The 24,067-nt window shown below is 45.5% G+C and overlaps 1 protein-coding gene across 1 annotated transcript in view; it reads right to left on the reverse strand.

Annotated features, from left to right (window-relative positions):
• Positions 1-11,644, reverse strand: part of LOC119456222 (uncharacterized) — a 97,245-nt gene extending 85,601 nt beyond the window's left edge. Inside the window, exon 1 of the mRNA XM_037717866.2 lies at positions 11,033-11,644. The gene's annotated coding sequence lies outside the window, so the exon portion shown is untranslated. The remainder of the gene's footprint in view (positions 1-11,032) is intronic.
• Between the last annotated feature and the right edge of the window lie 12,423 nt (positions 11,645-24,067).

The raw sequence follows: 24,067 nt of genomic DNA on the forward strand, positions 1-24,067 counted from the left end.
AACGCTTGAGCTGGCACTATACAGGGTATTTCATTTTAGCGGCACCAAATTTTTAAAAATTCCCTGCGGCAGATAGCACAATTATAATCCTTGATATAAACTACTCGATGAGGCGGCCATTACTTCCATTAGAAATCAAAACGCCTACTTGAATAATTAGGTTAATTACGCTAAATAACTTTTAAATAATTATTTTACCGCCCATCTTTCAATCTACGAATTATAGCCGCTGAGTTCGCAAGGCGTATCCACTTGGAACAAATTCTCAGTACTGAACCAGTTTCGAGATATTAATTTTCAAAGTGTACGACAAAATGCATGGGCGTTCTAGTTAACTGTTTGAGGAAAACGCTGTCTTATGCATTGAAGCACAATTTCTACAAATTTTTCTACAAATTAAGTAAGTATAGAGAGTTGCAGATTGAATTGATAATGCGTGAGGGCAGCAACCGAACATGCAGAAATCGGAGGTTACGGCCTTGCGATGTTTATTTACCCTCGCGCTAGCGCTATACCTGTCAACCCAGTATTCGAGTAGTCGACAGAAAAAAAAAAATTAGAGGAACCTAAGAGAAACGTAATGTTTCTTGTGGTCACATATGTTCGCAAATTTCTAAGCGTTCCGCTTCTTTATTATACATTTGTTCCGTTTTCTACCCGTAGTCGCCCCCCCCCCCCTCCCCCCCTTTGGTCCACCGCGGCAATGTTCATTCATTTTACTCCGAAACTCTGTTCTTCAGTGATCGTATTGGTGGCTCTGTCGTTGCTCCTTGAAGCTCAACAACTTGTCTCTATCATTTCCTTCAGAATAGAGGTGGCAGATCATCCAGTAATCGCGCCTCGCATTCTTGCAAGCAGTGATGATCTCCTTAATGGCATCGCCAATGTGGCATAAACTGACCTCGCTTCGCTGTCTCATCGTTCTTTCTTTTTTGTTTTGCTTCATTCTTGTGACAAACAGCCGCCCACGTGCACGTGAAAGAAGGCAAGAACCATCAAACTAGCTTGGTGGAAGTGTCGACACAGATGTTTTGCCTCTTGCCTTGAGGACTTTTGCGTCAGCGTACTTCTCATTTTATGCGGCTTAGTTGTCCAACGTACCCGCCCTGTACATCGGTGCCTACCGTCAACCGAACATTTGGTCATTGAGCAGTGTGCACACTAGACGGAGCTTAATGCCTTCTTTATGATCATCGATGTTGTCTTTCATGTCGCCTCTTCTGCGGAATTTCCATCATATGTGATATGCGCTTCGTGTGGCTTACGCGTATGTATGTCTGGCCTTGTACTTTGCTACGAGGAACGTGGCAGCCCCGGCTCGTCACGCACGCGTAAACGTGCGTAGTGTGCACGTGACCACTCACACTCATCTTGTCGTCTTTCCGCGTGCGTGCCTATCACTGATGTCGGTTTATTCTCGGAAGATCGAGATTTAGGTGCACGTTAAAGAACCCCAGGGGGTAAAAATTTATTTATTTATTTATTTATTTATTTATTTATTTATTTATTTATTTATTTATTTATTTATTTATTTATTTATTTATTTATTTATTTATTTATTTATTTATTTAGCATACCCTCAGGGCCATTACGGCATTATAGAGGGGAGTGGTTTACAAGCAAAACGGGCAAATCCAACAAACTGGAGTGAATAATGCAAAACAACATATACACAAAAACAAATGGCACCTAGATATACACACTTAGCTGTGGCGTTCGTGGATACAAGTTGAACAATGCAAAGAAAAAGAATCCGGATTCCCCCGCTAATGCGTGCTTCTTAATCATATCTTGCTTTCGGCACGTGAAACCTCACAATTAAATACCGCCATTCATTATTTGGAGGATGTGCTATTGGCTACAGCCTCAAAGGGCCCGGAGAGCGTTCTCAAATGAAAACAAATCGAATAGCAAGGACTGCTCGATTCGTATTCAAAATTTGAAATATTCGCACACCCATAAAAAATAGACTATATGTCCTTTTAGCCAAAATCCCATACGATCATACGGGTTTCAAAAGGATAAACACTGGGCCAACACGGGAACGTGCAGTGCAGCCTGACTTTAGGCTTAGGCTTCTCCTGTTCGCCCACTCTTGACCTTTAAGGATCTCATCTGTTATTGATTTATTAGATGATAGGTTGTAATGTTGGCAACGTTAGTCGCTGGATTTTCCACAGCATCTGTTCCTCTAATAAATGTCCACAAATGGCTTAAAATGAAATGAACAAATAGAAATACACATACACGTAAACAAAATTACAAGTACATAGCGTCAGCGTGCTTGAATGCACAAGCAACGCAGTGGGCGTGACAAGACGCTTGTTATGATGCGCACGTAAGTGTACGAGTAAAGAAAGCAAAAAGTTGCAGAAAACAACGGAATACACAAAGTGAGTGTCACTTACAATTGCCGGAAAGCATTGAGACCATTGCATTATAAATACGGAAACGGTGAACAAATGCAAGATACACATACTCGACAAAACTTACGAACGAACGAACAAACGAACAAACAAACAAACAAACAAACGAACGAAACGAACGAACGAACGAACGAACGAACGAACGAACGAACGAACGAACGAACGAACGAACGAACGAACGAACGAACGAACGAACGAACGAACGAACGAACGAACGAACGAACGAACGAACGAACGAACGCATAAACAAACACACGCAAACGCATAAACAAACACACAAACAAACGCATAAACAAGCAAGCACGCAAACATACGCATAAACACACACACAAACATACACATAAACACACACACAAACAACAGGTGAAAAAGTAAATAAATAAGTAAATAAAATTCTCCGCAGTCATTTCGCATTGACACCAATTTTTGGTTAAGCTTTAATTGGAACATATTTGTTTTCATACGCGATCCGATACATGATGAGATGTGGGGCTCGCACACAACCATAGCTTATGTCAGTTAACTCGCGAACAATTAGTATCGAAGTAACGACGTTTGATAGTAACAAAGCTACAACTGCTACGTACCTGACCGGCGTTATTCAGAGCGACAAAAAAAAAAAAATGTTGGGGACTGCGCGCATGCGATCGAAAAGTATCTCACAAGCAGCATCCAAACGGAACGTATTTCAAGCGTATTCTATAGGCGAAGCCGCCTCCATTTCCTACTGAATGGTTTCTGAGCTATAATGACAACTCAAATGTTGTATTTCACCTACGGGACCGCTCTGAACGTGAACTGTAGATGCACTAAACAATTCAGTCTTTAGCGTGCCGCCATCACATGCGCAGTGTGAAACAAACGTCCTGACACGGTGCCGGAAACACTTCGAAAATATGTTCGATGGTCATGTTCTAAAAAGAGCAGTGCTTTATTCACAGCGATGCTCTTTTTCAAACGGAAACAGGTGGCCTCAACGCACCCAGGAAGAGCGACGGCGCGCAATGCAATATTCTTGCGAGAGCGGACTGTTTTTAGTTGCAATGCAATAAAGTCTAAATTCGTAATTTGTCATTCTTTATGTCTGCGCACCTACAGAACGAAGCGTGGCGGGAGAAACTCTAGCGACCGATATAGAGGCGATTTTTGATAACGGTAACGAGGTACTTCGAACTAGCATTCGAACCATTGATAGTAATGTGAAAAAAATATGAGTGGTGCTTGAAGAGATTCATTTATAGACTAAAGGGCCAGCGTACGAAAGGTTCCACATTCGAAGTAGAGATTAGTATTGTTGACGCTAACCCGCAAGCAGCCGCAAACGCGTTGTCCAAGGTGTAAAATTGCTTTAGTTTGTGTTCTTCGTCAAGGAGGACAAGGAGAAATGAAAGGAAAAGGCAGGAATGCTGATCAGAAAAGTGTCTGATTCTGGAAGAAAGAAGGAAAGGGAGAAAAGCGACAAAAAAGATAGGGGTCAAAGACAAAGTGCTCTCTCTGTCTCCTTTATTTTCGTCAGTCGTCTTCGAGTGCTGTAATATTTTTTTTCTTTCCGAGTCGAGGGTACAGTTATTATTTTGAGCCGACACCTAGAGTGACAGTGCCATGTATACCAACGTATACTACACCGTATATGACCCAATCTCTCCTCAGAGGCTGTCTGGCTGCACGATGTCAAGGAAGACGGTTACAATACATGCACGCTTTTAGGGGTCAAAGCAGTAGGTCAGTAATTCGACAGCAGTCAGGGAAGACACAGAACGGAACGCAACGCCGGGAGAATCTCGATAGGGAAATAAATAGACGTCCCTCGATAACATTTGCCGTGCAGGACACGCTACACAGGTCTCTTGAGAGGGACCTATGATTTGTTTGCTGGCGGCGAATGCCGCATTTTTTTTCACATGTAAATCACGTATGCGTCGGCCATACGCAACCGATTGATTAACGATTCATCGAATGAATGTTTTAATTTGCAAAACATATATTTATGACATATTACGATCAAAGTAGGTTTCTTGAAAGGGCGGGCGTGCCGCCGAGCGCTACTCGCTGCTTCACGCAATAGCAGACGCAATGCTTAGTTCTTGCGTTAACATCGATGTTAAGTCGAGAAAGGAAATTCAGAGAAATTTAACAGATCCAACAGACACTGCGGTTGGGTGGATACAATGTTTGCTCTCAATCTAACTTCAACAGTATACGCAGGCGACACAAGACAAAAGAAGTATACGCAGGCGACACAAGACAAAAGAAGCCCAGATGACAGGCTTATGTTCGTTTCATCCCCTTCACCTTCCATATCCATATTCCCTCCCCTTCCCATATCGTGCCTAGGCTGCTGAGCCATCCACTTGCTTACAGCTCATTCTCTCGTAACACGTACGGTCTGGAAAACTGCAAGGTCTCGCTCAGCACTGATGTACGCCGTGAATTGAGTCACGCACTGGCAGGCACAACGCGGGAGCAACGTTCTGGTGTGAGGTTGCGCCGTGTGACAAGCCCCGCACGTATACAGATGCAGTGACCGTCGTTTTTCGTACAGTTTGCATTAAGGTGCCGCGAGTTAATTGCACCGCACTTTCGCCTCTGTCTACACGTCGAATCCTGTCACCTGACCCGTCCATCGACCCTTGAGATTGGCAGCACGTACGCGTGATGTAACCGCGACCTTGAACGCAGTGGGGCCGGCACGGAGTGGTCAGATGAGGCAGGCCTCCTTGCGTTGTATACGTGGTGATTCTGTCGTACACGCACCGCTGTCTACGTGCTCTTCAGTCTCTCCATGGACACGACGTTTTAATGGAGAGCGGGGGAGATGCCACATATCAATCATTCATCGCAGATCGCGACGATGGTGACACGGTACACGTGGGGGCAGGGCTCTTCAAGGGCACACATCACCACCTATCATTATCGGCGGTCATCTTTAGTGTGCTGTATATTCTTCATTCGCATTTCGCCTTGATTACAGAGACCTCGAAGATTATAGAAACGACGGGCGAACATTCAAGTAAGCTAAGTACTATATACAGCTTGGAGGTTAAGAACTCAGTCCACTACTAAAACCTGCGCAGAGCTTTAGCAGTCGTTCGCTGAAGTCTTACACGTGGTAACGTTGTTGATTAATGAGGGACTGCTGCTACTTGATTACAATGATAACTTTTTTTTCTTCTTCTTTTTTTCCTTTTTAGGATCACAGCGAAACTGTCACAAGTTCTAGTTACCTTGAAAGACGTCTCATGCAGCTAGATAGGTGAGATGTACCTTTGATTGCACAAGTGATTCCAGTCTGTTCTTTCATGAATAACTGGCCCACTTTGAAAGATATTAAGACCCCAGGGGCCCATACCCAATTGCACACACCTATCGCCACAGCACCTGAGACCCAGTTGCGCATATCCAGTGGCTGTAAGGGCACGCGTTCTCGCACTGCACAACGGTCCAACATCGGGGGAAAGGTTAATACTGAGCAGCTGGTGCATTCTTTGTGGATTTCGTGTATTAACGACGACAGGAAGAAATGCACAACAACAAGAACAGTGAAACCGCTTCACGTAATTATCATTTAAGAATGTACTGGTTACTATGCTTATGGCAATTGTGAATTGCAGCACCCTGTTTAAGAGTCTTAAGTTTCGTTAAACACGGGTATATCACATCCGTTCTCCCTCGCGCGCTCGCAACACAGACAGAGAGAATGAGAGAAGTACACACGACCTGTACGCACGCACGCAGACATTTATGACGCACACAATCAGGCCGCATGTGTACAGAGTGACACAGTCGCAACTGAGTGACCGGGAAGCACGGTGGATTCTTTACACGAAAGTAACTAACTACGCGTTCAGTTACTAAAACAGTTGATGTGCCGTAACAACTGATAAAGTGTGCTGCATAACAGAGGGATCGGCGAATGGCCACTGATGTGACGTAAGTTCCACGTGCACTCTTCCGGGTTCTCGTCAAGCGACAAAGAAGTCCTGACAGCACAATGAAACTCAAAATCACACATTTGGGCCTGTTATTACACGTTTGCCCTGTCCGTACGGGTGGCTGAACGGGCACTGTTGGTATTGTTGCATGTTTGGTAAGCAGCGCGACGATCTATGTGGGAAGTGAGAGACGTGAAAGGAAAGAGCACTCAAGAAATTCATGAGCCATTCCACTCTGTGAAGGTGGATGATCAGCGTAGCTGTTTAGCGCACGACACGGAGGTGACACATAATTTTGACGAAAGGTACAAGCATACTTATTGTCCTGTTCGGTGGTCATCGCGTGACGATAAGTACGCACACACATTCGCCTATCACCTCTATTATTATTATTATTATTATTATTATTATTATTATTATTATTATTATTATTATTATTATTATTATTATTAGTAGTAGTAGTAGTAGTAGTAGTAGTAGTAGTAGTAGTAGTAGTAGTAGTAGTAGTAGTAGTAGTAGTAGTAGTAGTAGTAGTATTCTTAAATCTATCGGTCACGTAAGACGTACATACCCCCTTAAGCAATGGCTCATACCCCCGTAAACGCGGCCTCCCCATTACGACGACAGAAGTGAAATTCTACGCTGGAAGAAGACGTGAAATTCTAGCCAGCTGTGGAAGAAGACGACGACGAATGCGTCAGCAGTGGCACGAGCGCGTTCGCGCGGTTTCGTCGAGGGGCGCCAACCCTTTCCCCTTGGTCGCCTTATCAGGCGCACATTGCGACACGCACTACGTCGTACTTTCACAGAGAGAAATCGTTTTAGACACAGGTGGCCGTTTTAAACCGAGCTCCGACGCGATCGGCGATATGCGTTTGCTTTTGTTGTTGGCTCTTTCACTCTCACTTTTTAGGGAATAGTTTTGGGGGAGAGTTTTTTCCGGCGCGGACGCTATAAAATCCCGCATCCTAGCCACAGACAGTTTCGTTGTAAAAGGAAGCAATGAATAAAAGGAGTATTTAATTTCTTAAAACGTGTTAGATTTCTGGCTTCATTTGTTTTGGTTTTAAAGATCGGCGCCGGTCGTGAGCTTGTCGCACGTCTCGGTATGACGCACTTCACCAAAACAAAGGAGTGAAAGGGAGAGGACAAACGAAAGAAAAGCAAGGTCGCTGTGCCTCTTCACGTTTCAGAGGCTGTGCGATGAATTAAGAATTGATGCGCGATTAGAAACAACAGTGTATCGTCGCGGAGGTGACCTTCCGGCGGAGACGAATTTTCCTTGTTAACTTGTACCGTTAGTCTCACTCCAGACGCAGCTTGAATAAATGGCCGAGGAGACGTGATCGGAATTTAGTAACGGGACTGTCCGCAGAAGTGTGCGACCACAGCGCAAGATCGATTATAGGTAGTCAGTGCCAGACGCTGAGCCTCGTAAGCTAGCGAGATGGCTGTGATATGTTCGCTCGTTAGTCGAACAAATGAAAAAGAAAAAACAATACGAAGAAAAAAAAGAAAAGAGAAGTCAGATGGCTGAACAGATATAAGAAAAATACGAATAGCGAAAACAACGGTTACAGGCCCGCTGCTTCCCACTGCATACTGGGAGTTGTTGTGAGGACGATATCGAAACATAAACAACACGAATGCTTCTAGATAAACCGTTTTTATTGCAGGTGTCTAGGGTTCCAAAGCTGCTGGAGACGCCGAAGCGGATGTTTCAAAGTCATTACGCGGTGTATTGTCTGTTAAAATAAGTTGCGGGTTTAATGTCCTGAAACGCAACAGTGGGTCGCCGTAGTGGAGGGCTCCGAATGAAGTTTAACTACCTAGGTTTTTTTTTTTTCAAAACATGCACCTCAACATAAGTGCGTGGCTGTTTTCTTCTTCTTTTTTTTTCATTTCGCTCCAACAAAATACCGTCGCTATGGCCGGGAATAGAACCCGAAGGGACCTAAGGTTCCTTCGTGAAGAACTAGCTCCTTGCCGGACACGCCCTCATCCTGAATAATCAATAAATAAATAAATCAATCAATCAATCAATCAATCAATCAATCAATCAATCAATCAATCAATCAATCAATCAATCAATCAATCAATCATTTATTCATCGTGCCCAGGAACAACCGTGAGGTCTGGGTGCTGGCGCACGTATACATAGAAAAAGAAATACAGCAGGGGAGTATCAGTGAAAAAAAAAACAATGAATAAAAAATATCAATCTTGAAAAGAAAAGTGTACATACATGCAACCGAAGGCGCAAAATGCATACATAATAAAATGGAGAAGGCAAGTTGAACAATATGGTGAAACTAAGACACAACAACGGAAAGCTGAGAGCAGAACAAAGACAGAGAGTTGTGAAAAATATCAAGGTCATGAAAGTGGGCGTTATAAAGACTCTGTATTCTATGGACGGTTGAGTGTTGGTGGTGACAGGCAGCAACATGGAAAGGTCTGTGTTCTCTGGTGATTTTGCGCGGAATACGAAATGTGATACAACTGAGGAGTTCGGGGCACATGAGGATACCGTCAAGGAGTTTGAAAAGCAAAAGCAGGTCAGCACGATTACGGCGGCAGCGAAGTAAGGGCAATGGCAATAATCCAACAGTGCTAGAGCAGGGCACTGTTGGATTAATAATAATAATAATAATAATAATAATAATAATAATAATAATAATAATAATAATAATAATAATAATAATAATAATAATAATAATAATAATAATAATAATAATAATAATAATAATAATAATAATAGTATTATTATTATTAATAAAACATTGATCAATTAATCAAGTTTGTCGGAAGTGCTTGACTTCTCCAGGGACGAAGAGTCGGTGGAGTAGTCGATTGCGTTTCGTTGAGCCGCCTGGCCACATATAATACCTATAGTGGCAGCCATACAGAAGCGCCGTATGACTGCCATCGTTCTAATTTTCCATTTGCGCGGTTGTGTAGTTTAACACTTCAAGTAGGTTTTAATTTAGTTAAGGGGGGTTTACGTGCCAGAACCACTATCTGATTGCGAGGCACGCCTTAGTGGGGTACTCCGGAACAATTTGGATCACCTGGGGTTCTTTATAACGTGCACCTAAATCTAAGTGCACGGGTGTTTTCGCATTTCGCCCCCATCGAAATGCGACCGCCGTGGCCGGGATTCAAGTAGGTTTCGGTTTGGGAAACACATTCTCTATACGTACTGTACGCACTATATACTGTACGTACTGTACGTAGTATACAGCTGTATTGTTTTCAAAGGCTGAACTTTCGGCAACTGCAATCAAGTGCTGTAAATTTTGTCCGCCGGTCTGTCTGCCTAACGCTGACGATTACCGTAATACCGTTGTCGTCATTGATCAGTTTTACCATCGCAAGACCGGCAAGAAAAAGAAGAAAAGAAAAAGGCTTTGTCCGTTGGATTACTCGCGCCGCATACAGTTCTAACAAACCACCTCATATAGAACGGCATTCTGGAGTTGCATTCTTTGGATCAGTGCGGAAAACGAAGGCAATACATAATGGAAGAACTCAGGACGAGCACTATATAACAACTAAATTTTATTAAGAAAAACGCTAAAAAAAGGACGACACTATTTGAGTGAGCATGTCATTAGGTCACATGGAATCACATGGAATATAGTTGGCTGGTTATGTTCTTGCACCGGTCTGTTATTCTTTCGGGGCCTCACTATAATTACGTTCATCGATTGATCGAGCCCAGTGATCTTCGACGTGCATGAATTTCAAATTTAGAAGTCTTAAGTTCAGAAGACTCGAATTTAAAAGTCTCAAATTTAGAAGTCGTAACAGTGTGCGCCACCACAGTGGAGTAGGCAAACTGAACAAAATGGCCTGAATTTCTGCGCACGAATTCAATCGCATATATGTTTGTGCTTAAAATGCCTGTTGTGAACTTTCGCGATGATGAAAACAGTGTAGCCAGACAGCTGTAGGAATGCAGCCTTCAGAGCATGCCTGACGACATTTTTCCAACTGATGCATTGGTTTGCATCCTTCTCTGCAATTGAAATACCACAGCTCGTGCGAGCTGTTTCTAGTAACATCTAGCGACGTTCGTAAAGCAATGACAACAAAAGTTTCTTCTCGATGCGGTCTGATCGCTTCAGTGTGTTATCCAAACCAGAGTCCTTGCGAAGGGCTTTCCCCACAACATGGCAGTAGCAATCAAAGATGACTGGAGGACAGCCAACCTATAAACTATGAGTGTAGAGGCAATGTAGCAGCGCGGCAGGCCTTCGACTACTCCGCGATGTTCAGACAACTCACGGTGTCACTGCTAAGATGCTGTGTTGCGGTGGCTGCTGCCACTTACTAGCGCGTTTCAAACAGGTGAGCCGGAGAAAACGGGACAGGGACGCACACGCACTAGCGAGAGCGTTCATGCGGCTACGAAGGAGTGTTGCGACACCGCAGGGCCGCGCTGTAGACTACCGGCAGTGGTCACATTTTCTCTGGTCATGCCAGCAGAGGAGAAACAAAAGTATTTCGGTGTTTTATGGGGCACAATGCAAGGCCATGGAGTGCAGAAAACTCCACATCCTATATATATAGGCGCGTGCTTCTCAAAACATATACGGCCGAATGAGCAAACTGCAGGAGCCCTCGCACCACTGTCTTTAATTAAGAGCAAACGGTTCGCAGTGTTCTCACCTCAGAATAATCGGCGCCGAAGTTCCAACAGTTCGTGGCTCCAGAAAGAATACAAACACGTTCCAGAAGCCGACTTCAGGAAGGGTCAAGGTCCGGTTCTTTTTCGAAACCACAAGGCATCCGAGAGAACAACACCATCACGTCTTTGATCACGACGAGTGAAACAGGCAACAGAACGTTCGGTTCAAAGCCAGAAGATGTCACATGACACTCGGTTTTAAAGCGGCTCTTCCCTCGTACGTACGTGACTGCGCTCGTGTGTATCAGGCACAGCTGCGGTCAGGCCGAGAGTCGCAGCAGCAGCAGCAGTGGGCGGGCGAGCGATCGCGGCCTCGGCGACGTGTACGCTCTCGCGGTACGCGCTTGTACGCGTACATGCCGTGCGTGTGTGTGTGTGCAGCAACAGACGGCACACGCAGCAGCAGCAGCAGCCGCAGCGATGATCATAGCGGCCGGGCTCTGCAGTGACGGCGACGTCGACGACGGGGTACGCGTGCGGCGCGCATCCTCGCTGCCAGTTCGAGCGTGGCCGGGTGCAGTCGAACAAAACGGCGCGCACCGGTTCCTGTTGCATTCCAGCCGTGCCGACGACGGCACCACCGTCGCCGGTGCTGCAGTAGTCGGTACCGGTGCTAACGTATGGCCGCTCCAGTGCGTGGTTCGGTGCAGTTGTCCTTGGGGAGCTCTAATCCTCGGCCTCTTCGCAACCTCGGTTCAGACCGAACGTTCGACCTCACGACGGCCTCCTTCAGTTTGTTTGCTTCGTAAAAGAAAGGAGCAACAGACGCTGCCTTCGAAGGTCAAACTTCTTACACATGGCGCCGAAGGCAGCGAAGGCTTCTGTATGAATAAGAAACCATATGTACTTTGTCGCACAGGTTTGGGCGTGCCGTTTCCCCGACGAAGAGGCCTCGGTCGAGCTGCAGCAGAAATGACAAGTTGTGTGCGTACAACAGCGTGCGCGCGCTCTGTTGTCTTCTGGCGGGAGGCACGCCCATCGACCATCGACCAACATAGAGGAAAAGCGGTGCTTTCTCGAACTGCCGCTTACACGCTCGAGGCCGCCAAGAGGTCTGGGCTACGTGCCGGTTTGCCGACATGTTACATCGCAGTATGCGGCATTTACCATGCATGACTGGCTCGTGGTTGTCCGATTGCACTCCGAAATTAACCAGGCGTGCAAGGTCCATATAGTTGCTTTATCTGGTTCCGTTGCGTTCATTTGCAAAAATTAAAAGAAATGCACAAACTTACGGATGCTTCTGCACTGTCACTGTTAGGCTCAGACGCAGTCGATCAATTCAGCCTGGCCGGGCGATATAGCACTCAGATGGATTTTATTTAGGCAGAGCATTCAGGGCATCGATGTTATGCTTGGGATGACTCAGTGGCACTTGTCAGGCTTATAGCGTGCGAAATAATGAAGAGGTGATTCCGCGAACCCGTTCGTCCATATTACGCTACGCGAAGACTGTGTGAGGTCAATACATGTATGCTCCGTCTCGATCTCTCTCGTATCGTGCCAACAAAAGCGGATGTTCCATTGTACGAATTTCCGCCTTGATAACACTTGCGCCCTTTGATATAGAGACTTAATTATCGCTTGGTGTGAAATCGACGCGACCACACGTGCGACGCCAAGCTTGAAGCGCTTTAAGGACTTATACTATTTTGAAATCAGTAGCATTTCTTTTTATGGTTGCTTAATTTTTTTGTCTGTCTGCATATCCTCGTTTCGAAATGAAATAATTGTTGGAAGTCGGCGCAGCGGTGTGTCTTTTTTTGCTTTCTTTTTTGTCTCCGTACTCCTTGACGCTGCTGAAAGCAGGATATATCCCATGTAGTTGACCACTATAGGAAGCACTAAAGGCTCAAACTTTCTTCACTAACTAAGGAACTAAAGGTCTTTCTTGGAAAAGAATGATAGATTAATTCAGCCAGAAGATCAGGTGGAGAGGCTGGAAGTATCGTGCATAGTTCTGCATGTTGCGGCGTAAACGAAACGAGGTAGGAAAGTGTTCACTCTGTTAGAATGACAAGTTCCTTGACAAGTCGTGAAAGAAAGGGGTTGGCGCTGAAGCATCCCTAATCTTTCAGCTAGGCCTCGAAGCTGATGAGCCTTCAAGGAAGCTGCGTCTTCACCGCTGAAGCCTTTCGAGCCGTTTCTTCGAAGACGTGAGGCAATACGAATGATTCCCGTATGCGGCTTCATTTGCACAAAGCTACCGGCAGTGACATTGCCGATGCCGAATGTTATTGCCGCATAGTCGCTGTCAAGGTAAAGCGTTTGGGCGATGCCTTCGGCGTCCCTGCTTTTTACGCGCTGTGCAGAGGTTTCCGGCGGAAGGTCGGCGCGCCTTGATGCACGAGGAAAGGGAACGTACGAACACAAGTTTAGAGCGCCATATATACTGACAGACTCTGGTGGCGTGTGCTCTATGGCGATGATTATTATCATCCCAGCGGCATCGTTTGAATTGCGGTTCTTGTAACGACTTTGCAGTTCTTGTAACGACCGTGACAAGACATTAGGGTCGACAAAAAGTGAGCGCCCCAGATTAAGTGCGACAATTAAGGCTACCTTCGTAACGTGTAATAAAATTTATTTCCAGGAAAATTTTCAACGCCAGCCTATCAGCAATGGTGCCTATGCTATCAAGCCTGTGCTCCATATCCCCCTTATTCGACAATCTGATTTCAACTTATTTGTTTATCTTGGAGTCTGATATGATCATATGAAATTATTTAATGTGACGGTTAGGGTTATGCAGAACGGGGTTTTTTTTTTCACCCCGTTTTCAATTCGTGGTGATATTTCAGATTCTTATATAGAAGATATTGGCATTTCTATTAGAAGGTGCTGTTGATATTGGCCCTACAGAAAATTCAAATTCGACACGAAGCCCAGGAGTTCGCGCTCACATTCAAAATGAAGAAGCTGTCGATCATGTGGTGACTTTCCATAAATAGGCGCACACATTGTAGATGAGTTCATTTACGTTTGGTACACTGTGCAGTTATTGTTGGAAAAGTTAGCATACAATTCGGAAACACTTTTCAAGCACGGGCAGTGTCGTATAAGTGGCACATGGGATGCCGTAGATATGAGTTAAACGTAATGCAAACAATATGTAGACTCTCAAATACCGAGCAATTAAAACGCATTGCTGCTTTATAATTTTTCATAGATTCAAGAGCTCGAAGTCGTAAAGCTAAAGGTGAGAGCAAGTAAACCACCGTCTCTTTCTCTCTCTCTTTGATTGCCAGGCGCTGGCAAAAACAAACAAACATAGGAACGGTTTTCCTTCAAGGCTTCGGGGATTTTGTTGAGCAAGTGCTGCTATTTGGCGCATTTCCTTGTTCATTCTTGAGAGGGAGGTTTGCCCCCTTGTAGAAAAAAAAAAACTTAATAGTTTACAGTGCCTTGGTATTTGCATTGGCGATCTCTTGTTCGCCGCATAGCAGACTATCGGTTCAGAATGAACATTAACATCCAATTTGAGGCTGTATTTTCTTACACGACATATTCAAAATGAAGAAAACAAAATGAGATGGACGTCATGCAAAATTCTGCAATTGGTGCTTCCCACACATGCAACTTGCCCTAGCTAAGATGACCCTGTTCCCTCGAGTATATCACTTTTAATGCTTAGAAACCCGTTTTGCAATCTGTGGTAGGAACGGAGGGCGGCAGGAAAGATATCCCCACTCCGCATGTTGCCAACTTAATCACTCTAGTGCGTGTTGTCACTCTAACCCAAGGTCCTCCAGTTGATTAGGTTTAGCCAGAATAAAAATCTCTCTTTTGCGCCAATTTTGGCAATAAGAGGGTTATTTTCCCCTAGTGATTCATAATATTGGCACGGAACTGCCTATTCTTGAGCGACGAAGGAGGCGCTCGTTTTTCGGATGGCCTGGTTTTTCTCACGTCACCAACGCAGACTTTAATGCGGACAAAACGCCTCGACAATACATACTGCGTGCACGGTGCACTGCTAGCATGCAAGTTTAGCTGGTCATCTCATAACCTTTCACTGGATCACATCGCACTGTGGCTTATCAGACAATGAAACAGCAGATGAGGCGGCTCGTAAGGACCCTAACCAGAAAAATTCGCGAAATGTATTTTTCAGAAGAATTGAGGCATCCGCATTGGCAAAGTGATATGCTCTTTAAGAGCGAAAAAACTCTAGTCTTCCTCCCTCAGGCACTACGAATTTCTATACTGTATTGACACGGAACTTCAATCAAGGCTTCCAAGACGACTACACTGGGAATTAGAGACACTCTACCATCGGCTACGACTAAACGTGGCGTACATAAACAGCCTCCTTACCACCTTGGTCAAACTACAAGCCCCTGCTGTGGCAACTGTGGCTCTGTGGAAACAATCGAGCATATTCTGTTAGACTGTAGAGCGAACAGTGATGAAAGGGACATATACAGTACAAATACGACATCAATTTGTCAAGGCCCTGTGATACTAAGGCGCATATTAGGCCCCTGGCAAACTCTATCAACGCAGCGTCAAGCACTCGACTTCTTATTTGATTACATTCAATCAATTCACTTTCTTTCAAAACTCTAGCTGTTATTCGGACTGTTACACCGCATAAAAAGCCATCAGTGAAGTCAAGACGACTCATATATTCGGACAAGTATAGAAGCCAAAGCAAAATTAAGATATCAAGTTTCTTTCCTTTTTTTTTTCTGCCCTCCTACTGCTAGGGCCTTTCTCTCCTTTCTCCCGTTCCTTTGCAGAGCAACATGTAGGCAACGCCGGCAAACCTCTCTGCTTTTAAATAAAGAGCTCTCTCTCTCTTCTTTGCCGGGGGTGGTGGAGATGAAATTGCGCACGCTGGCTTCCTTCTCGGTCTGCCAAATGACTGCCGCGTTTCCACCCTGTATATGACGATAACGGTGACAATATCGTTAGCCTTTAGGCTTGAGGTTGGCCTCTCCGACGTCCTGTGAGTCGCTGCACTGCAAAATCAGTGTAGGCAAGGCGGGATAATTAAAGAACCCCAGGTGGTCAAAATTAATCCGGAGCCCTCGACTACGGCGTGCTTCATAATCAGAACTGGTTTTGGCACGTAAAACCCCAGAAAGAAGAAGGGATATTTCGGGCTGTCGATTCATTTCTGCCCACTAAATTTAGCTGGAAATTCTGGTCGTACAAGAGGGACGAAAATCTATCTAGATCCGAGTAGACAACGAAATTATTCGTTAAAATTAGGCTGTCACACATGTCTGCTACACGTTGCGTCTTTATACGGCCGTTCTACGAGTATAACTTCAGCAACATAGTCTCTGACATTGCTTGCATCGTCCTAAATACGCTTCCCATTCAGGACGCTCTGCCATGTGAACCTTCTTGGTATGTTCTGGCAGTGATATAACTTCGCAGGCCTCTACAGCGGGTGCTTTGTGGAGGCAGTGCTACGCATCATACATACAACATGACAGAAAACACTGTTGTCAGCATCTAGGCGGATTAAAAGATCGGAAGTACAAACGTTTGGCATATGAGAGTTGCAATAGAGAAAAGCGCATAGTTACTTGTCAATGTTATAAATTTGATGCACGAAAATAAACATTGCGGTTCACATGGTTAAGCATTCGTCGAGGGACCGAAAGGTTACGAGTGCGAGGACAACTCCACGAATAACAGTTATCTGGACAAATTTGCAAATAAAGTTCCTTCCAATTATCTTCATGCGTTCGCACACATGCAGCACAGAAGCCACGGAATGAATGCACTTAACATCGCAGTTGTCATTAACATCCCAGTCACTTTTCGCACTGGAAGCCTCGCTTTTGTAATCAGGGCCCTGATGCGTTTCGACCATAGCGTAGCCACTGCGGTCATTAACTATTAGCCTTAGCATTGAGCGTCTGCTGCAGCGGCAAAATGGCAGTGTTTACGGTTCAGCGAATGGGAACGAAGCAGCAGGGTATACTGACGCGCTTTGTTTATTTTTCTTGTTTCAGTTTTTTTCGCTGTAACTGAGTTTCAAAAATTACGTTACATCAGCTGCACGTCACCTGCTACGGTACAGTGCAGGCGAGTTAATTAAGACAACAGATTGCACCTGTGAATATTGTGTTTTTTCGCTGTAACTGAGTTTCAAAAATTACGTTACATCAGCTGCACGTCACCGGCGATGGTGCAGTGCAGGCGAGTTAATTACGACAACAGATTGCACCTGTGAATATCTTCTCTCTTTCTCGTTCGCACTCTTTTTGTTTTCTTTAGTGACTTACGCGGAACGCGACAACAATCGCAAAATATTTTCCCTTGTTTTCCCGCTGCAGCTGCTTCCATCTTGCTCATGATTTCGCTCACGTCGCCCAGATCTGCAGTGGCTGTCCTCGCCCTGTTACGACTCTATAATGCCGAGTCATTCGCATGTGAAAAGGCATAAACATGGCGACAACTTCCCTTTACAGAACAGCGTTGCGCTCCGACAAGCTTGAGCAACGCTAGAGAGAAGGTGGTTCATTTAAACGGAGGCTGGCCACTGTGCGTTCATTGTCTCTGTCGGAAATTAGGAGAAAGAAAAATACGTGCGGGTTAGAATACGAAGTGTTTTAACTCTTCAACATAATTAAAGTTGCCATGAAGAGCGCCACAGCGCCTACACGTTTAGCTCTGTGGCATCCGTTTCATCTACCGCAGCTGTATGAGTTCAGTCAAGAGGTTTTATATAGCTCGGCTATCCTTGAACTTATCTCCAGGTGAATGTCCAGCTTGTAAACGGTGTCAGCTGTCTTACATGCACCGAGGCCTGATGTTTGTGGCATAGCGTTGCGCTGGGTTAGTTGCCCACTAGCTGGGCCACTGGGGCCACCCGTTCACTTTGACTGCTGCGGTGGTGGCAATGTTGCAACAGGCGGGGTTAGCCTAGCGTGTTTGTTGCAACATTGCCGGCAATCACTCCGCCTGAATATCCCTTACACTGACTGCGTTGCCGAGGTGGCACACGTGATAACGACTCGTTAATCTGAAGCAGACTACATAAGCTCACGCTTCCGCACTTGCGAGGTTCTCACATTGTGTCTGACACGTCCGCACTTTTGTGTTACTTCCTTGGATGTTATACGCGCACTCCCGGAGAAGTGTTGTGCGCTATACGCCTAACGCGAAGGCCAAACTCACTTAAAGGTGATGCGCGCGATTGAGATGGCGGAAGACAAGCAAGCGCACGCACTCGTACGAGTGTTTTGGCATGCCCCGTCATTTTTGGGTGTTCGTCTGCGTTCTCCATTCACCCAGCTTAGTTGTCAAAGACTAGCACACTTTCGTTGACATTCTATTTAGGTATACAGCGCGGGGACACAAGACAGGCACGAAAGCAGACACCACAAATGCTGACTTAGAACAAGGGTATATTCTGCGTGCCTTTATTTTCCAATAAGCTTGTTGTGAGTCAGCGCCGTGTGTTTGTGACCTCCTCACTGGCGTGTTACTCCGTGCGGTACGCCTAGCTATGCATGACCAACAAGCTCAACTTTCCACTTTCTGTTTTTTTTTAAATTATTTAGATGTAGAAGCAAGGGAAGGTAGGCTATGTACGAGCAGGCTATGTCAAAACCCAAATTCGTTACTCCAGCAACAATAAAAAAGAGGAAAAGAAATAAGAAAATATTCCGCATTCTTGTACATCATGAAAAACTGAAGACGTGGCACTTCTAATGAAAAGAGCTCATTTCACATGATGCGTGGTATTGCCAGGAGCGACCCTGCCTGCGCGTCGTTCTGTCCTGCCTGTAATGTATTGCAGAACTTTCATCACATGACTGTATTCGTATAGCAGCACACCAGGGCAAGTCTAAAGTCTGACCATAGCGCGCGCCGTGAATAACACCTTGAGCAGCATACGTAGCTCGACTTCGAAGCAGTACCGTTTGTGTGTTGTAAACTAAGCAGACACTCTTTTTTTTTCTTCGGGTTGCCTACGTGAAGGAGTACTAGTCGACTGCGTCTGCATGCCCGTTAAGGCAGTGTGTGCAAACATTTTGCGTGTATTAGTTACTTCATATATTATCACCTTCATTTGAATCAGCACGCTAGTAAGGCACGTCTTTTCAACTCAGATCAAAGAGCACGTCTCTGTTGATATGAAGCGAATAGTGAAGAGGCAGGAGGACATGCAGCTGTGTCCTGTCACTGGGTAGTCAGCTCAGCTGCTTTGCGCACATCTATGAAGTCGTGGCCGTTATCGACTATACATGTATTCCGTGGTCACTGCGGCTGGTGTATACAACTTTCCCAAGATTGCCCACACACATAAATAACAAGATGCACCGCACACTTATCCATATTGCACTTATTCGTATTATTCTTTCATTGTATTGCCCTGAAATAGGAGAGATAGCTGTGCTCGTCGAAGAAAATGGTGCCGACAGCTGCTTTCTTGACGATTGTGAAGTTGGTGGCATCTGCGGTATACTCGTGACGGTTTATGAGAATGGCGTGTACATATATAATATTTTTTCTGTATGCGGACTACTCTTTTGGATCTGTATTTCTCATTTCGTTCCCTTTAGAACAACAGTAGTAAATAAATAAATAAATAAATAAATAAATAAATAAATAAATAAATAAATAAATAAATAAATAAACTATATTCGTCTGTTAGAGTATAAAGCGATAGAGCGTACAGTGGTAGAAAAAAAAAAAAAGGAACGGTAGTGAAGGAAAAGTTGCTTTCATTCAGACGCCCACCACCCCTACGCTGCGTGATGAATTCAGCTTTTTTCCCACAAGCTCATGATGAAACCGGCATCCGGGTCAATTTCGCTTCGTTCCTCGGCGCTTTCCATTACTCCGCTTCCCTTACGCCGCCCCCAACCTCGACATGCCGCTCAGTCTGCGGCGCCCGCTCGCGCCGTACGTCGTCTCGTTACAGTCCCTGACGTAGGAAAAACCCTGCGGCATCGCACAAAACACCTGCCGTGCCGCTTGCCTCAGTCACATCACGTTTCTTAATTGGACAGTCGCCGACACGCCTACGCATTCAAAGAACGCGGGGAACGCAGCGGTGTTCCGTTTGGGAATCCGGCGTTTAACGCCTTTTTTTTTTTTTTTTTCGCCCCCCTGTATAAAGCAATCGCGCAGCCTCCTTTCGGCATTTTTTTCTTACTTTCCCGGCACCAACACCTCTTACTGAAAAATTTGAACAGGTGGTGACGCGTATAATATTGCCGGGTGTATAAGTGCCGGGTGTATAAAAATGTTGGTAAAGACGCTTTCTTTGCTAACATTTTATGTGTTAAAGGTGCACGTTTGATATGAATCGCGTTTGAGCAATTCTGTTGAATTAAAACATATAACGCTGCCACAAAGAGTTCGCAACATTCTGCTGCTGACCGCGAGGTCGCGAGTTCAATCCGTAAAACATGTAGGCTGCATTCCTGTGTGTGTGGAAAGCGAAAGCACAGGTTTGCTGAGATTTAGGTGCACGCTTAAGCGATCAAGATGTCACGTGTTAGGACAGAGTAGTGCATTTTGTAAAAAAAAAAAAAAAAAACCAATAGGAAAAAATTGGCTCTGAGGTTTAACTCTTGTAAACATAGTTATCACGAGCGAATTAAAGGTCTGTTTTGCTTGGTTTTGCAAAGACTATGCACACAGTGTTTCATTAATGCCCGCTTCCGCGCTTGGTAAGCTTCTCTATGACGTGCTAATCCGGCCTCCCTTTGCTCCGGTGTTTCAGCAGCCAACTTTGCCTTTGCTTGAGATTTCGCAGCCTGTCGTCTAGTTATATCTACTGGATGATTGGCTTCAGCTTGTCGCTTGCGCGGCAGCGAGCGCACAGATGGCCCAGCCAGCGCGCCATCCATGGCGAGACCGAGGGACCAAGCGCCGGCGAAGCAGCCGTTAAAGGGACACTAAAGAGAAACAGGAGGTTCAGCTGGAATAAAAGAGGGACCTTTCAGGAATGCATGCAGTTTTTGTTGGGTGGAAAAAGTATGAGTTATTAGCGGAGGAATTCGTAAACAAAGACCAAATACCTCTTCCTCAATTTCTCTCATCCCAGATTTGGCGCTGAAGCAGTGTCGTCACAGATTTCATTGCTCTCAGCAAATCAGAATACGCCATGATACATACGTCACCGCTTGCGTAAACGGCCGAGGTGCTGGCTGCATCATGGCTGCATGGCCGCTGCGTTTGCGTTCGCCGCGATGGATACTGTTGCTGCCGCTGAACCTTGCAACGAAGAGCTCGCCAGGGAAGCAGGACTGCATTTCAGCGATATTCAGTGAAACGGAGCGCGAAATGATCCTCCGTGCTCGAGCGGTAGGTGTTTCCGCGTGCGATGGCGGTGAGCCGCCGGCCGCGCCGGCGGAAAGCAGAGCTTCATTTTCGTCGACGGAACGCGAGGCGTCCGGTCCGCCAGGCGACGATGTTCCCGACATAACAAGCGCAGAAAGTTGCGCGCGTACTCGGTATGGTTTTTTTCGTGGCTTTACTTAATGACATTCAACACTCACCGAGCCGCCAGTTTGCTGCTGCAGGGACACCAGTTCTAGTAACGTTGGGGGCACCTGTAGGGGGTTTGATGAAGGCCTCATTAAGGGAACAGCTGCTCGAGAAAGGACTGACCTCTGGGGCACGCCAAGATACTTTCCGTGGGCAGGATTATATACATAATCCGAGGGCGAGAAATGCAGAGAGCACACCATCGGTTTTTCTGGCTCTTTTGCCGTTTTATCATCGGCAGAACACTGAGTCATTGCGAACGCCGGGGAGCCGGGGCTCATCACGCGGCACCACATGAAAGGACACAATCGGGTCAACACTGCCGCTGCCCCTGAGCAAGCGCCTTGGGCCGTTTATACAGTCCTCAACACTACACACACGAGGCATTTTCTGTCTGTTTCCCGCGAAGTCAACGTTTTTCGAGCCACACAACACGCAACCAAACACTGTAGACAGGAACAGGCGCACGCGATGATGCGTGGAGCAAAAACGAAACTATCATGACCGGATGTAGCGTCATGCCATGTCTTTATTTATTTAATTTTGCGCGAAACTTGTACTTCCTCGCTTGAAACGGTTTAAAAAGTTGGCAAATGCTGTTTATGTATGTTTAAGGTGTATTTCATTTTGCGTTTTATTAACAGCGATAAATCGCTCTCGATAAATCGCGACCGGCCTGCGTTTGTGATCTCCGACATCACGAACGTGTAGTGCGGGGAATTCGAAGGGGCGTCAGCACCTATCCTTCAGTTTTTCGATATTTTCTCGCTTATTAAACAACTGTTCGCCGTAAGAATGGTATGTCTGTGATTGCGAAAGGATAAACTACCTATCAAAGCTCAACTTCCGCTTTCTCTTTAGTGTCCCTTTAAACCCTCGCCTAGTCACGTGGTACCGCAGCAGCGAGGCTCCGAGCGAGCGCAGCTGTGACGCTTAGACATGGCGTAGTACACCTTTCGCTCTAAAAAAAAAAAAAAAAAAAAAAAAAAAAAGCAAGGCAAGAGTATCTGTTGCAATTAAGCATGCGGACAGCTTGAATTAAACCAGTAAGCTGAACAGTCATGCGTGCGGACGTCGTTTTCACCCTCGAACGTCGTACCGCAATCCATTATCTGAGAGACGTTCAGTACGACGATGTTTGCATAGCCAGATTGGAGTGAGCTTATCTCCCGACCGGTGATCGCGTGCCATAAGAGCATTCCAGATTACCTGTATTTCTTATCAAGCGTGCAGCACATATATGTATTGGCCCGAAGAGTGTCCTTCATAGCTTCCGCTCGGAGTTTGTGCTTCGTACCGGCAAAATCCAATATTGTTTCCTGCTACAAAAACACATTGTATCTGCGTTCACCGTTACACATGGCAAGCTTCTCAGTTGACTGTGTCAGTGTGCCATTTTTAGGAAATTATTTAATAGGAAGTCTCAAATGGCACAACAGTGTGTTGGCGCGAATGCGCTCAGGTTGTCTCTTTATAGGTAGGAAGTGTTCCGACCCCCATTAGCTGACTTCAGCATTTAAGTCAGCTCTGAGGAGCAGGGTTATTGAACCATGACAAAGGCTGCCGTTCGGCCCTTTCAGTATACGACATTGTTGCGCTGTTCGTCTTGCATCTTCCTTCTCCGTGCCTGTTCTGAGTTACTCATATTTGATTGGTGAACAAAGCGCGATGAATCCTACAACATTTTTTTGCCTTTTTACAGCCATACTACATCCGCAACTCACGTCCCATTGAAACTCATTCTTACCCATGTGTCTGACACTCTTTGGCCATAAATGGCCATTGCGCCAATAAAAGTAATCATCATAGACCCTGCATCAACTGCAAGCGCGAATGCGAAATGCCGTCCTGCAGATTCCGTCGTAGGTTTTGTGGAAATCAACGCTTGCTATACTTTATCTTTAGAAAAAAAAAATGGCGCACATAGCTAGGGAGTACGCATATAAATTGAAGAAAACATAGGAACGTTCTCTTTTCGTTGTGCAAGATCCGATTGGTCCAGTTTGGACGATGTCATCATGAACATCATCATCAACCCTTCCCGCAGTACGAGACAAATGAGTTTGCGCAAATAACTAGAAATTTAATATAGGCGCTGTGTTGTGAACCATGCGCTTACTCCAGACTATAACAGAATTATCTCTCATACACCGTGCATAGTAAATATAGTAAACCAACTGAGAAAGTTTCCTGTCATTGTTGGTGAAGTTCTGTGTCGCTAGCGATAGTGGCCTCACACGACTTCTAATCCAGCTACTGCTGTTGCTACACAGAGTATAGCAACGTGTGCGTGTGACTCTTGCTTCTGAATGCTCAGCATGTTTGACGCGTGCACTCTGGACCGATTCCCTTACGTAGCCTCGCAAGTAAAATATAACGACGCACCGAACCTTTTGTTTCCACGACTCCGTGAAATATAGTACGGGTGTGTCCCACAGGGGATTCACGCGCTTTTGGCGCAAGAACTTTCACTAAATAATATATAGGTATATCCGACACAGGGTGTCCACGCTTTCAGCGCAATACCGTTCACTCTGCGCGTAGGGTGG

The sequence above is a fragment of the Dermacentor silvarum genome, chromosome 6 (genome assembly GCF_013339745.2).
Source record: "Dermacentor silvarum isolate Dsil-2018 chromosome 6, BIME_Dsil_1.4, whole genome shotgun sequence".
NCBI classification, from domain to species: domain Eukaryota; kingdom Metazoa; phylum Arthropoda; class Arachnida; order Ixodida; family Ixodidae; genus Dermacentor; species Dermacentor silvarum.